Genomic DNA, 15,836 nt, shown 5'->3' with positions numbered 1-15,836 from the left:
AAAGTAATTGAATGGTCATATGAGGTGATTTGTCCACTCAGCTGTGCAGAGAGCGCGGGATAATGCGCGCGCTGCTGTCTGTTCCGGCTGCTGTCACAACTGTGACTGCGCCACAACCACCAATTAAAAGTAGAGAGAGGTGAGGCGCAGACGGGAGGGGAGGAAACACACCGGTGCGCGCTCACCCCCACCTCCCCTCCAAAAAAATACACATACACATACACACTCACACTCACAAACACACACATGCACACAGGAATAGGTGCGCCTCTCCCTCCCTCCCTCCCTCTGCCTCTGCATCTGCCTCCCTCACAGAGTCTCTCTCCGGGGATGTGGGTGGATCTGGGTAGTTCTCGAAAGTGTGAAAGGGATAACCTAAGCGTAGGTGTCTGCCTGCTGGTGTGAGGTTGGCTCGGTTTCTCTTCCAGACAAGCTAGGCTACACGAGAGAGGGAGAGAGGGAGGGAGGGAGGGAGAGGAAGAGGGAGGGGAAATAAATAAATAGATATATAAAAGTAACCAAACAACGTGAGGCAGGAACGTGTAAAACAGAGAAGCTGGTTATGAGTGATGATCAGTTACTGTCCCTCCTCTGTGTCACACGGGGCCTGGTGGGTGTGAGGAGTCATGCTGTGCTGTGTTGTGGTAGCAGGTGCAATTTTAGACCGGAAGGGGTGTTACTGAACACTTTTTAGACAATAGTAATCTCCTCGGCCCATTAATGAGTTTGTATATTTATAGGAATGTGTTAAGCAGGTGGGGGGGGCCTGTTATCACTCAGGCTGACTTGACCTGGTGTAGCTCAGAGGTCGAGGTGACCCGCACCTGCACGCTCACTGAAACTTCTCTATTTTCAGCACACGCCCTTCAGTGTGAACACAACATACAATTTCAGGTTGTTATTACAGGACAACACAAACCCTGCAACACACTGTGTAACTATCCTACACAATGTGTCTAATATTAAAGAAATAGACCAATATTCTGGGGAGGAAAACGGTTTATAAAAGTCCTGTCACGTGTGAAAGAAAGTGATAAAATGTGAAACTGTGTCTTAGTTTGACATGGTTATGTTTCCTCTGAGGAATCTAAATAATTAAATCAGCTCTAATCATATCAGGTTCTTTGAGTTTATGGTGTTTTGAAAAAAAACAACACTTTTTTAAAATAGAAAATGAACAAAAAGGACATTAGGAGTTATGTTTATTCAGAGTTTTAAAAATCAGATCAGTACTGTCCCCTCATTGCCTCCTTCCCTTCTCATATCCCCTCGGTGAGATACACTTCATCACATCCTGACCAGTTATGAAAGCAGCCGCAGCAAAATTGTATTTCTTGTTTGGATTCCTTGAAACAGAAACCCTCCTCCTCATCCTCCTTGGAACAGACAGAGCCTGTATTAATATTACTTCACATGCGTTTGCACCCTCAAGAGTAAAATGTGTCACTTAAAATCAAACTTCCTGTGCATCACCGAAATTCCTGCCACACAGAGTGACGCGATCCCACACATGTCTGCTCTTTGATTAGAGCCATTAAAACCCATTATCACACATTGAGATGCTTATTACATAAGAAAATCAGTTAAAGACACAGTCGTTACAATTATTACAATCCTCCACAGTTCATCCTAACCTTGTTATGAATCCACTTTTACTTGATATTAGTCATAAATGTAGACATGTCACTTCAATGTAGACATTCAGTGGTCGCCACGTGTCACTGTGTTTATTACAGTAGCAAAACTTTGCATTCCTCATTTACTCTAACACAGAAGCCTTTAAAAAAAATGATAATATGCAACTGAATCAACTCCTTAAAACTTAATGGTTCTTATCTGAGGTTAAAAATAAAGTTTTTTTTATGATGTAGATGAAATTAACTAGCTGGCACCCAAGAGTGATAATCTTGTTTTACAGTTTATTCCCCATCCCTTCCGCTGTCTGGGCAGAGAGCTCCTCAGCTGATGGACCAAATTTATGTCCAACTGTGTAATCAAATGAGCTATCAGGCGCCCAGCTTGTGAGAGGCAGAGGGACCAAAAAAATGTCCCTATCCTCCATGTTGCATGTGTAATGTGGACAGCAGGCACAGGGGACCAGGGGGGGACATAATGAGTTGTGATAAGGATGAGCTGATGTTAATCAGAACAAACTAGACCAACAGTGGTGGCCAGTCTGGTGGAAAGTCCTCAGACTGTCTGGGGAATCTCTTTGTTTACTATCAATTGTGAAACTGCCCTTAAGCAAGTTTATTTAACCTCCAGTTAGTGATGCAGAGCCGTTCAGCGGCCAGAGCTACGACTGCACGCAGTGAATGTGGGAGTAATTAACACACATACACCGTGACGCTATTAAACAATGATCTAATTCTAAATAACTACCGAACAAGTTGTTGCACCTGCTCGTTTGACCTTTAAATGGCTCCGGGGTTGCTGAGAGCGAGGTGTGGGCCGCTGCAGGTACAGTTATATAAACAAATGCCCATATAAGTGAAGGTGAGAGAGAAAAAAGAAAGTTTTTAGGAAACACCGCTCTACTTCTATACCTATCGCCTCCACGCTCTCGCCCACAGAGCCAGGACAGCCCTCACACTTACTACACAGGTATTACTGTGGAGGCAGGATGAAGCACTCAGAGATACAGATAATGCCGCCGGTGCCACGTTCAAACACAGGTAAATCCCTGCAAAGCTGAATCACAGGATGCAATTTTCTCACTAAAGTGGGGGACCATTTTGTGGATTGTTTGATTTTTTAGTGGTAAAACTACCTGCAGGTTACATTTATGGCTGTTTATTATTTTTCTGTCATTTCAGATTTCTCATAATTGGTTCTTTCATATGACCAGGCCCTGCTTTATCAAGTTGGAGCTAAATTTCTCATGCTGCATTCACAGGTTGTGTGTACCTTGTCATGAGCTCATCTGGCCCCTGGGTGGTGCTGTTTTCAGACACTCTCAGCCTTCACAGCGATGGGGCTGCAGCAGGTTGTGCCTCTGACAACCAACAGAGGAGGGAACAGGGTTTATTGATTTAAGAGCAAATTAAACAATAATACATACAGAAATAAACAGGCAAATAATTAACAATGAATTAGCTTGTGCAACTGCCGATTCCAGCACATGCAGCCTAAACAGATTATGGAAGTAAAAGAAATGGAAGAGAATTACTCAGATGTGCTGATTCACCTTCACGTGCACGTGCAGGTTGAAAAATGTTTGCTGTTCGTATATTTTCTGCGGTGAGCAGCTAAATGACTGACTTTAGGGGTGAAAAGCGTTGCACGGTCTGATGGCTGCACGTGTTTAAGAGCACTTGAATCTGTCCCTGTTGAATTTTGGCTGAGATACAAAAAAAGGCTTGAAGAGGATGAAACCTTATTATTGATTCCTCGTGTGATGCAACTGATGTTCAGGCAAAAGTGTGTACCTACTCAACGTCTTTGCTCACACACACACACACACACACACACACACACACACACACACACACACACACACACACACACACACACACACACACACACACACACACACACACACACACACACACACACACACACACACACACACACTCACTCACTCATTTGTTGTCTAATTGGCACAGTCGAACACGAACATCCAGTGCATCCTACAGCTGTGCCACTGCGTTGAACCTGTACAATAAGAAGACTGTTGAAATCTAGTTTAATGAGCCGCTGCTCAAATTATTATTTCATGATGCACACCTGCTACAGCTTTAACACCGTCCACAAAAGAGATACAGATCTTTTATCATGGCTTCACTGCAGATTGCATCCGTTGTAACATGTTTGTAGTTTACATTGTTACTGCAGTGAGATGCTAAATAGCTGATTTTTGTGTGAGAAGTGTGGCACAGTCTGTCTGCACGTGTTGGAGAGCACTTGAAACTGTCCCTGCTGCTTATGTCTAAAGAGCAGAAGTAGGGCAGACACAGTGGAGGGGGAAAAAAAGGGGGCCACGTCTGTGCTTGTCCAAAACTAATAAATAAATACTGTGACCTGTGTCTGCAAAATCACTACTATCAAATGAGGCACTTTGTTAAAGAGGTCTCGGTCAGGCCAGTTGGTGGGTCAGTGTAGATGACCTGCAGCAGTCCATAATTTCTTCAGTGCATCTGAGTCACCTGGCGAAGGCGGAGAATCACTGGCACATTCAACACTACAAGTCTGAGTAGTTACAATAAAAAAAAAGAGGATAATGATGAGGCTTTTACTGTTAGATATGACAATAATAGACCGGTGTCCTGAAGGTTTTACAGACTACTTAATGACCACTTGCCTGACAATTTCAAACCATAGTTAATCTGTGTCCTGATTATCCCCTTCAAGAAAAATACATCTATTGTCGCCTCGTCCAAGTGGCAAACACCAGCTTCATTTTTAGACCCTCATCACTTCGTGTACCTGAAGTTTGTGGACTAACAAGGTTTCTGTCTTTTAATTTCTGTTTCGTGTGCTCGGTGTGTGGTTGAACATGAATGTGCTTGGCCGAGATATCATAGCAACCATTTAAAATAGAGCGTGAAACAAAAGACGAAAACAGAACCAACGGTGGGCGTTTTGGAGGCGTGAACGATGCTGTACTCCTCCAAACTGCTTAGCTTGGCATGAATTTAAACTACTGTCAAATGATCCTTCATGATAATATGGAGGAGGCCCGTTTATGAAAACTACATGTGAAATCACGGACACAGCTGTAAATGCTGATTCATTTCACATACAGTAATGGATCCGGAGTCCTTTTGGATGCTGTTCAACCACAGTCACCCTACTTCACGTGTTGCACAAGCCACAGTAATAGCCTCATGGGTATTGTTGAGAGTACAGGCCGCCCTGCCTCTCCACTCCAAGATAAGAGTCTTCCTCAAAGCAATGGAGAGAGCACAATGTGAGGAAAGGTCACCTACGTAATTGTATCATACAGTATAATCTATATGTACAAATACATGACAGGGACTGTACAAGATAAAATGAACAAGCTTAAGATTTTTTTTTACATGGGGACATACTTCAGGTGAGGAAAAGGAGATCTCCTAATAGCTGAAGCTAAGAGAGAGAAAGAAAAGAATATCTTCAAAAGTCTCTCCAAATTACATTTTGACACCTTCCCCCTCTTATCTCAGTGAAGCCAGTCACAGTCTTTGTGTGTTTTCCTTTTCATTTCTTGCCTGTCTGTCTGTGAGCTGAGCTCCCCTCTCTCTCCTTCATCCCTCGTGTAGCCTACTGATTGACAAGAAGGTAGAGCCGCCACTGACATTCAGTTTCAAGATGAATCTCATGTGTCAGGGCAGTCTTCAAGCTGCACACGGCTCTCTCCTTAAAAAAAAAAAAACACACTTCACTCTCCCGGCAAACAAGCAGAGGTCTCTAAAGTGACTGAAGCTTGTCACTTGTCAGGTTAGTACAACTCACTGCTGCACTCACATGTCATCATATGATGTGTTTAACACAGCTTTCCGGCTTGTTGATACTTTATAGAGACAGTAGGTGGATTGCAGAAAGCCAACTCAATGACTGAGCATTACTATCCACACAATAAATGGCAGCATAATTCAATCAAGAAACACTAAAAATCATGTTTTCACAACACTGAAACTTTGTATCTTAGTTTTTTGAGTTTTGGATGAAATAAATGTGGTACAATAGGCCTAATTCACGTTTGCATAGTTTCCTAACAAATAAAAGCAGCTGCTAATATTGTTAAACTCCATATTATGATTAAACATCCAGTGATGGTGACACATTTTGAAGTGAGAGATAAATGTTCAGTCTTTGTGGCACAACAAAGCAGCTACTTTTCATGATTTTCCACTTAACGCTACAGAGGAAGGTTAAGGTTTGTTTGTTGTTAAGGTTTGTCCCCCATGTTAACAAAATGCTGTGAGTGTGTTGCCAAAAAAACGTGTAACATTTTCCAATTAAGTGACATAACTTGCTGTAAATTAGTGTGTAAACATAATTTCCAGGGGTCCAGGGATTGACATGAGTGAGGTGCTGTGACTGAAGCATTAAAAGCATTGCAAAATCCAATCCAGCATTCAGATCCAGCAGTGCAGACACTGATAAGGGGTCTCACTCTGGCAATTGATGTCCCGCAGGGCTCATCAGCTGGTGCAAACTCTGGCTTTTGTCTCCATTTCCCATTTATCGCTGCGTTTACTGAACATCCTGGGTGTCTGTAGCTACGATTGCATTGGGGATCAATATGGACACAGGGATGAAAAAGCCTGAATGCTGCCATTCGACTGGAGGTAAATTGATTTCTTTCTAATGCAACATCCAGCAGGCCTGACCTGAACCCCCTGACTTCCTCCTGAAGAGCAGGAATGACATAATCTATCCTGTGCTGTGAGCAAGTTGAAGTGACAGGTCAAGTCCAGTTCATGCCAGAAACAAAACAAAAACCACGAAGTCCACAGAGTGACAGGGCATGGTGTTCAGGCAAATGTTTCTTACTGGTTTGTGTTTGTGTTGGATCATACCAGGAAAATGAGTGTTTTGCCAAGAACACAAAGACGTTTTAATCCAGCGGAGGCTTCCCTGCTGTTCATCACTCTCAAGAACAACAACAACAACAACATCAAGCTGACAGCATGCACCAAACTCCTCTTACTCATCGTCATGTCTGTGACATGGACAGGATTCATTAGGAATCAATTGGGCAGGTGGTGTGAATTTAATAAACAGCAGCAAGCGAGAGATGTAGGCATGCAGCAGAGTGAGTCACGGGAGTTTTTCTCCACTCAAGTGCCAGAGGAAGGCTTCTCCCCAACAGGTTCCTGGAGAAGAACCTGATATGGCTGCAGGAAAGACATACATGGAGTTACCTGCGGATGAGTAGTGCATGTGGTTGGTAAATCCCAAACAACCGGGGCGAGCATGAGAAATGTGTGCACAGCTACAGCTAAGCCGGGCTGGCCTTGATGTGACTCATATTTTGTTTGGTTTTTTGAAATGGGTTACGTAAGGTTTTTTGGGGGGAACCACAGAGACACTGACACAATCATTTTAATTTCAGCTCCAACAGGTGTGAGAATAATTCATACATTTTAAATTCCAGAAACACACAGGAAACAGGACAGAGCCAAACAAGAAATGGAAAACATGGGGTAATTTAAGACTGCAGCAAGAAAGCGGTTAGCTTAGTGGTTATTAAAAATTACTTTTCCTTGCCTCTTGGTTGTTTTTCCCCCCTGTATAGTTATTGATTTGTGAAGTGTTGGTGGAAAGATATTCTTACCATTCAAACTTCTTTCTTTTGTGTTTTCATTCTTTTAGGCCAAGTAGCAGCAGCTAGCTTATATGAGAGTACTCAACTTCTCATTTCACTTTCCACCAGAAAGTAAACAGCTGTGCTTTTCCCAAAACACTGAACTTTCACTTTAAAGATCCTTGAAGCATAAAAATAAAGCATGAGAGAAAAAGTCTGATCATTGATGCTGCAGTTTTCCTTACAGGAAGCAGCCTATATTGGTACATGAGAGCATTGCAAAGTTATTCCTTGAGATTTATGTTTTGAAATTTTGAGGAAAGTAAAAATATAGGAAGATTGGCATCGCTAAAAATAACATAGACAGATATAAACGCGTGGTATGAATGTCATTAGCGAGTTTTTCCCACACAGCTTCACCTTTCTTTCATCTAAGACTAAAATTGGCGCTCAGTGCTTTGGTGCTTGGCTGCCATCCCTGAAGACAGACTGCAAGAAGAAGAAGAAGATGCTTTCGTCAAAGTAAGAGTGTAAGGTTTATATCAAAATGAACATGACTGGAGCTATAAAGAGATGATAAATGTTGAATCAAACTTTTTCTTCCATGTTTAATTGAAATCTTTGTGAGAAAAGCCCTGCCATGGACAAATATCCCAGTTTGTTAACAGTGTAAATCTTGTCTTCTGGCAGACAAAGCAGAGAGATGGACTGTTCTGGCTCAAAGGGGATTATGTTCATTGTCTCCAAACGAGAGGTCTACAAAGTTAAATTATGTGGCTCCAGGCTGCACAAAATGATTAGTGGCAATTTTCTATTATGTGCAATGTTTATGACTATTCAATTATTACCTTCAGGTGATGATATAGGCTACTGTACAGTATTTAGGCTAATCTTCAATCCGCAAGATCTTCATTAACCTTGATAGCCATGCTGCTAGCGTGGACCCAGCAATGGAAACATTGGTTAGTTTAACCCTTCACTTATGTGAATTATCTCAACAACATTTGGATGGATTACCACACAGCCATGATTACCAGAAAATTCATTTTAAAGCAGCAGTGTGACATTTTGCTAAGTCACTTCCTCACTGAGAATTAGATGAGACGATTGATGCTTTGTCATGTTTGAATGGCTAAATACTGCCTGGCTAGTTTCTCTTACAGTATTACTGGAAGAAGAAGGAAGGAAGGAAGGAAGGAAGGAAGGAAGGAAGGAAGGAAGGAAGGAAGAAGGAAATATCTGTTTCTGTCCTCCTATTAATTGTGCCAGGCAAGCAGGAAGTAGCCTACTCGGGAAGTTACTCCATCAGAAAAAAAAAAAAAACTCTGGTAAAACTGATGAATATTAGCATATTAAAATGATAACTTGAATATGCTAATTCTTGCACACAGACTACAGTTGAACCCAAGTGCTGTGAATGACAACAATATGATTTGATTTGAAGTAGCCTACATCTTGTCCCACTATTGGAAACAATCTAAGGACAAATCTTCCTCCTAGAAGTTTGTCAGTGTGCAGAGCATTGCATTGTTACAGGAATGCATGCATGGCTAAACTTTTTGTATCAGCGCATTTGCATATCAAGCTTTGGATTCAGGTAAAGGTGCTCTTGAATGCACAGACTCAGTATTGTCTTGATTTCAAAGAAGCTATTGCATCTGAATGCATGCTGCAAAAGTGGGCAGCTGTTCTTTGTTTTAAGACTGTTGGTAGAACAATGCAGGGATCTGAAGAGGGTGAATTGGTTTATAGCACAGTGCACAGTTATGTTATGCATCGTCGTTGCTGAAGTGCTGCGTTCTTGTTATTTCCTCAGTGGAAATGTGCGGATGTCATAATGTGAACACCATTACTTGGTCTGCAGGTTATAGATCTACCCAGTTTTTGCAGTGCTTTTATGTCTTTGTTCTCTTGCTGTCTCACTCTGTTTCTGTTTCTCTCTCTCTCTCTGTCTTGCACACATGTAAGACTGGGGAGTGTGGGAGTCTGAGGGATGACTCATCTGTTGCACACCTCATCGTTGCCTGACCATATTTGGGCTGCCCGGAAATTCTTTCTTTTTTTTTCCCTCTGTGCTTGTGCTGTGGAGAGAAGCAGACGCTGCAGCGACAACTCTTTTCTCTGTGCTATTTTTCAGACCAAGGACCTCTAACACTGTGGTGTCTTCATCATCATAGGGACAAATATTAAGCCAGTTTTACAATAGTACCTCAGGGTTTTCATTATTCAGAGAAAATGTTCAGATTTCCCTGAACAATGACTCAAGCATGGGCATATGCATATTCTCAAGCACTGGGTTTCTCTCTCTGAAACACACACACACACACACAGTGTGAGGCTGCAGCGGCATCAGCGCACATTTACACCGTGCATGTGCTCTCTCTGTATCTGTCTCTCACATGAATGCACACACCCACAATATGGAAATTAATAGCATATCAGAATCACTCTATTCATTAGGCAGATAAGCCAGACAATAGACAAGTTGTCTGTCTTGTTAATGGTCCCTCGTGTTTGATGGATCAGTTTAAAATCAACCAACCTGTTACTTATGAGAGCCCTGTTGCAGAAGTTATTCATGGAGGTCATGTTACAAAGAAATATGACACAGCACAAATCTCTTGCACTGTATATTGGTGTTTCCTGTGCCCGCTGTGGGGGGGTAATGTGTCAGAGTAATGCTTTGATCAGATGCTTTCCATCTGTACTGTGTCTCTGCAGGTTTGCCCTGCTTCCTTCCTGCAGGTCATCAGCTCTTCGTGCTTTCAAAAAGGTGTAACATCCAACCCCCTGGAGACAAGCTGCCGTTGTGACACACAGCCCCCTGTGGAACAACCAGCAGCAGCTCCTGACTGTGGCAGATACACTGCTGGGCACTGAAACCTCAATAGGAAAAACATGTTGAAAGCATCTGATGAAATGTCTCTGGCATTTTCATGTAATTAATAATCTTGCATGATCATTGCCGAGTCAGAAGCCCACAGATGTTTGGAGATGTATGGTGGTTATAGTGTCTGCTAATAAAAACAGATGATGCTAAATTATTTCACCCGTGCAGTCTCCACATTTTATCTCTTTAGGTTCACCCCAGGTGTTCCACTTTCATCACCTCAGTCTGAAGATGTGTTGGGGTAGGGGTGTGGGGGGTTGAAATCAAAACTCTAAATTGCCCATAATGTGCTTGCCTATTTGTGTTTGCATGTCAGAGCATATTGAAGCAGGCTCCATCCTCCCAGTCACCCTGTACCGGAACAAGCAGGAGTGGGAAAATGAATAAATAAATCTCAGAGTGAGCAAGAGAGAGAGAGAGAGAGAGACCTCTCCTATATACTTCCATTTCCTTTCAATTATTTTGGGCTAGATTCCAGGAGAGGGATTAAGGCTGGTTTTAGAATAAAGTGTTCTTTGCAACCAGATTGACTCAAGGAGGCTTTCTCAGGCAGGGTTTCAGGAAGTCCAACTTGCAGCCTCATCTTTAATTAACTGAAATGATTTCCTGAGCAGAAATCACAGTTTCTCCAGGAGTAATTAGTATAAATTAATTATCTCTGAGGTGGCAGACTAATGCAATCTGTCAATTAAGTCACGTGGATTGTCGGTACAGACTGAGGAGAATGAGCGAAGACGTGCTGATTCAGAGAAACAGCACACTTGAGTTGAGTTACTGAGATAATCCACGTAGCATTGTTCTTACTTAGAGGTTTGAGACATGTTTTCAACAGTGTTGAATTAATACATGTTCTCCTTTTAGCTCCAGTTTGGTCTCTACCAACCTCTGAAGGAAATATCTGGTTCTTTACACTGTAAATTGTGATTTTGTCTATTTGTTATCTTAACATATTATTCTATGTCATTTGAACACATGATTAATGAGGTTGTTATGATAACATAAAATTATTAGTTAAAAACGTCTCAACTACAAAATAAATGCTAATTTGAAAATCCAGGCCCAACTGAATTAGAAATGTAAGTCAACTTGACTTTGGGGATAAAAACGCCTGCGTCATCACGCTTTTCTTGAAATGCATTGTGGGAATGCAGCTGCGGGCAGGTGAACATGTGCTCCATTCCTCCCTTCCTCCATTTTGGACGCAAATTGGAGGGCATTGTCCACCGCATGTTTCTTCGGAGGTAAAACTTTCACTGGCTGAATTCAGGATTTATCCCGACGACACAGACAGAGCAGTGGGGGAAAAAACGAGTCGACAAGTATTTGGTGAGTTTTCTTTTGTTTTTCTGTCGAGTTTATGTGGTTTAACAAGGTGATATGCTTTTAAAGCTAACTTTAAGCTAACTTAGTCTTTGATAAGTGCATGGGAGAAACTTGAATTCAACAGGTTTAAGTTACTGTTGTATTTTTCGGTTTGATAAGTGATATAAGTGTGAGGATAATTATGTTTTTGTCGTGATTAAATCAACAGGCTGTGTGTGTGTGTGTGTGGGGGGGGGGTGTTAGGTGTGTGTGCGTGCAGCGGGAAAAAACGAATGTGTCCAGTACAAATGTGTAGAAAAAGAAAAACCCATGTAGCTAAGTTAGCAAAGTTAGCAGTGCTAGGAGGGGGCGTCTAGGCTGTTGTGTGTGTGTGTGGGGTGGGTCGGTACTCTGCATGCACAGACACAGTGGGAAAACTGTGTAAATGTCGACTCAGCTGTAAAGTTAGTCTTAATCACATTGTTTACACCGTGGCTAACGTTAGCAGTGCTAATAGCACCAGAGGCTGCATGCCTGTGCTGAATCAATTAATTAATTGAATTAATGAATTAATCAAAGTCTGATTCTAAGAAATATTTATCCTAGTCATTGTATTGCATACAGTATCGGGGATCTCCCATCAGAAAAGGCTGTCTGGTGTTTTTGTTTTTATGATGGGCCTTTTGTTGGTGGTGCTTGTCTCTGCTTCTCCAAACTGAGTTTAAGTTTACAGAGATAGTTTTGATTATTTGAAGCGGGTTTGTATGAGGTATTTATTCATAGTCAGTGTAGTAGCTACACAGTTGATGCTAGTTAGCATACCCCCCAAAGTGTCCAGTTTGAGTATTAATTAAAAGCATACTCTTGACTGTTTTTTGTTTTGTTTTTTATCCACAGATTGAAGCAGAATTTGCTCGCCTTATATCTGTTGATCTGCTGGCCTGGACCAGTATCTGGCAAGATTCCTTGAGCTGTACAAAGCAAAAAGTGGCATAGTGGGCCTGAACAGCTTGATGAGACGTCTCAATGATGATGTAAGTGTTAAATTATATTTTCCTCATCCATGTCTATTTGTTGTTAGCATCTTTCACACCATATTTGTGATGTACTGCAGGTCAGGAAGGATATACACATGCAGGTACAGTACATATACAGTACAGATACAAATGTGTAAAGTTTCTGCCCATACAGCTGGTAGACTCAGTCATGAGCAGAGTTGAGCTGTCAGTCATGACATTAAAACCTGCTTTTTGTTGCATCAAGTAGCTAATTAAAAAAACAAATTGGGGTGGGGAGGATTCATTTGATTTGTACTTGTCCTATCTATTAATGTTGAGGTGGCTGGCAAAAAGTCTTAATGTCTTATTTTAACTTGAGGTCTTAAATAATTGTTTACAAGCTGATACCAAATACCAGTTCTTGAGTACTGTTTCTTTCTTTTTTAACAGAGCTCCACACACCGCAAGAGGACAGTTCTTCTGCTGGGCCTTCCTCACTTTCTCAAGGAGGATCCGTCCGTGTGAAGGTAAATATTGTTTAACTTTCTTGCAGTGGTCAAGAATAAATTAAGTTACAATGACTTGTAGGGCCTGCATAGTGATGCCTATAAAAATGTATGTAATGTGCTTTCTGTAGGTATTAGACAAAAATATGCATACCATTCCTTCACAAAAATGGTTGAAAAGATCTGTTCAGCATAGATAAAACTGATTCACATTTGACACAAATCACAAAATTGATTTTTTTTTCTCTTTTTGTTCTGTGGCCCTTTAGTCAGCTAATGATTGGTATCGACATGTCTGAAATGGTAATCCTGTCTTAGATGCCAACATATACATGATAGAACATTTAAAGATGGTAAGATATTTTTGCTTTATTTGAAATCTTGTGTTGTAGGCCACAGATGAAGAGGACACGTTCACAAAGGGGATGAAAGTCGGTGTTGTGATGGTGAAGGACGGAGAAGAAATCATTGACACCGCTGCGGTCCTTGAGGAAGCAGTGATCCTGTCTGAACTGAAGGACATCCCACGTGCCATTGCCTTGCTGATGGGTCTGCTTTTTTCTCTAAACATAGACTATCCAAAGGAACTAAGGTACACATTCGAAGTCATTCAGAAAGTCCTGATGAACATCGGTGGAGGACGGTGTTCCTCACTTGTGCATGGTTTCAGAAACCGACTCCTGCGGAAAACCATGTGAGATTGTGTTCGGATGACTTGTCTAGCACCGGACTCATGTTAAAATTGTCTGGTATTCAAGTCATGTTCATATTTTGTTGTCTATTTTTTGTTGCATTTGCAAATGCTATTTTCTGTTAAATGACCAGGAACACAGCAGACCATTTCTGCCAGTCAAAGAGAAAAGACCCCCCTCCCCAGAGCCAAATTTGAGGTATAAAAAAAAAAAAAGTCAAATTGATGAGAAAATGTCCAAATTATGAAATTTAAAATTTGAGGTAAAAAGTCAAATTGATGAGAAAATGTCTAAATTGTGAAATTTAAAATTTGAGGTAAAAAGTCAAATTGATGAGAAAATGTCTAAATTGTGAAATTTAAAATTTGAGGTAAAAAGTCAAATTGATGAGAAAATGTCTAAATTGTGAAATTTAAAATTTGAGGTAAAAAAAAAAAAAAAAAGTAAAATTGATGAGAAAATGTCTAAATTATGAAATTTTAAATTTGAGGTAAAAAAAAAAAAAAGTAAAATTGATGAGAAAATGTCCAAATTATGAAATTTTAAATTTGAGGTGTAAAAAAAAAAAAAAAGTCAAATTGATGAGAAAATGTCCAAATTATGAAATTTTAAATTTGAGGTAAAAACGTCAAAAAATACGAGGGTCAGAATGTCCCCTGAATACCATGGGAACATTTTTTCTCTTTTCACAGGCAGAAATGGTCTTCCATACACATAACTGCAGACAGCTTACAAAGTGCCATGTTCAAGGCAAAAGATGGACCTATTTCCATGACACTCAGTTCATCTGCAAAGGAACAGAGGTCCATACAGTATACTGTAGTTATTTGAAGATCTTCACGATCATTCATGGTTGTTTGTTCTGTCTGGTTTTTGACAATTTTGCATCAAAAATTGTTGTTTTTTTATTCAAGACACAGCAATTTAAACAATTAGTCCAGTGGATTTGTTTGAAAAATTCAATTCAACAAATGTGAGATGCTGAGTAGTGTGCACATTTATGCATTTAACATTTTCAGTTTTATGTTGACAGGCATGTTACACATCTAAAGCTACTCATTTATTTGTATCGACAAATTGATACTTGAAATGTTCAGTTTTTGATTGTATGAAGGAGTACAAGTCTTGATCTGTTGAAATATGTCCTGTGGTGTTGGATGAGAATGTTATCCTTGAGCTTTGTGGCCCTCCACTGACGGCATTCTAATTTTTGGTGACAGCCAGATGAGCATTATATAAAGCCATTTGGGTAACACTTTATTTTAAGGGGTCCTTGTTCCTGTGTATCTACCTAATTAATTACAGTGTAATTACCTATGTAACCGTATGTAATAACATGTACTTACATTGTAAATACATAGTGTATTTTTGTGTACTTACAGGTCCTTGTTACACTTGTAATAAGAAATGCTTGTGCAAAGAGAGAGGCCACTTTGGCATTTCTTATTACAAGTGTAACAAGGACCTGTAAGTACACAAAAATACACTATGTATTTACAATGTAAGTACATGTTATTACATACGGTTACATAGGTAATTACACTGTAATTAATTAGGTCGATACACAGGAACAAGGACCCCTTAAAATAAAGTGTTACCGCCATTTGTCACATTGTCACATAATACTTGCAATGCTGTAAATTTTAAGGAGGTTCTGTAAAAGGTGTGTGCTCCAATAAATGTTTAACTGGCTGCATGTTAATTGTTGTTTGTCATATTTCTCTTTGAAGCAAACACGCTCAAAGTTCTAAGACATCTTGGATAAGTTCGAGTGATTGATTAATTTAATTCAAATGACCTGACACTTTTAATTAAACTAAGATAGATCTGCAAATTCAAATAACAACCAAGCAGTTCAATCAATTAATTTATCTAAGTCAAGTTAACTGACACAAAAGATTAACACAACTCACAGTTTTAGTTGAAATGAAACAGATTTGCTAGTTCAGACAACTACCCTAAATAGTTAAATCTATTGACAAATCCAAGTTAACTTAACTGAAACCAAAGGTTTACACAACTGACCATTTCAGATTCAAACAACTACCTGAATGAGTTAAATCAATTATGAAAGATAAATCAACCCAAACTAACACAGGTGTTTACCCAACAAGGAATATTTAACCTAGATAACAAATTATTTTCTTTCACTTAACTTGAAATTTTAAGGCAGCCCTTTCACTCGTATTTTTAAGTTGAAACAACACGTTACAATTT

Source organism: Trachurus trachurus (assembly GCF_905171665.1).
Source record: "Trachurus trachurus genome assembly, chromosome: 11".
Lineage (NCBI taxonomy): Eukaryota > Metazoa > Chordata > Actinopteri > Carangiformes > Carangidae > Trachurus > Trachurus trachurus.
Note: the sequence above shows the minus strand (reverse complement) of the source record.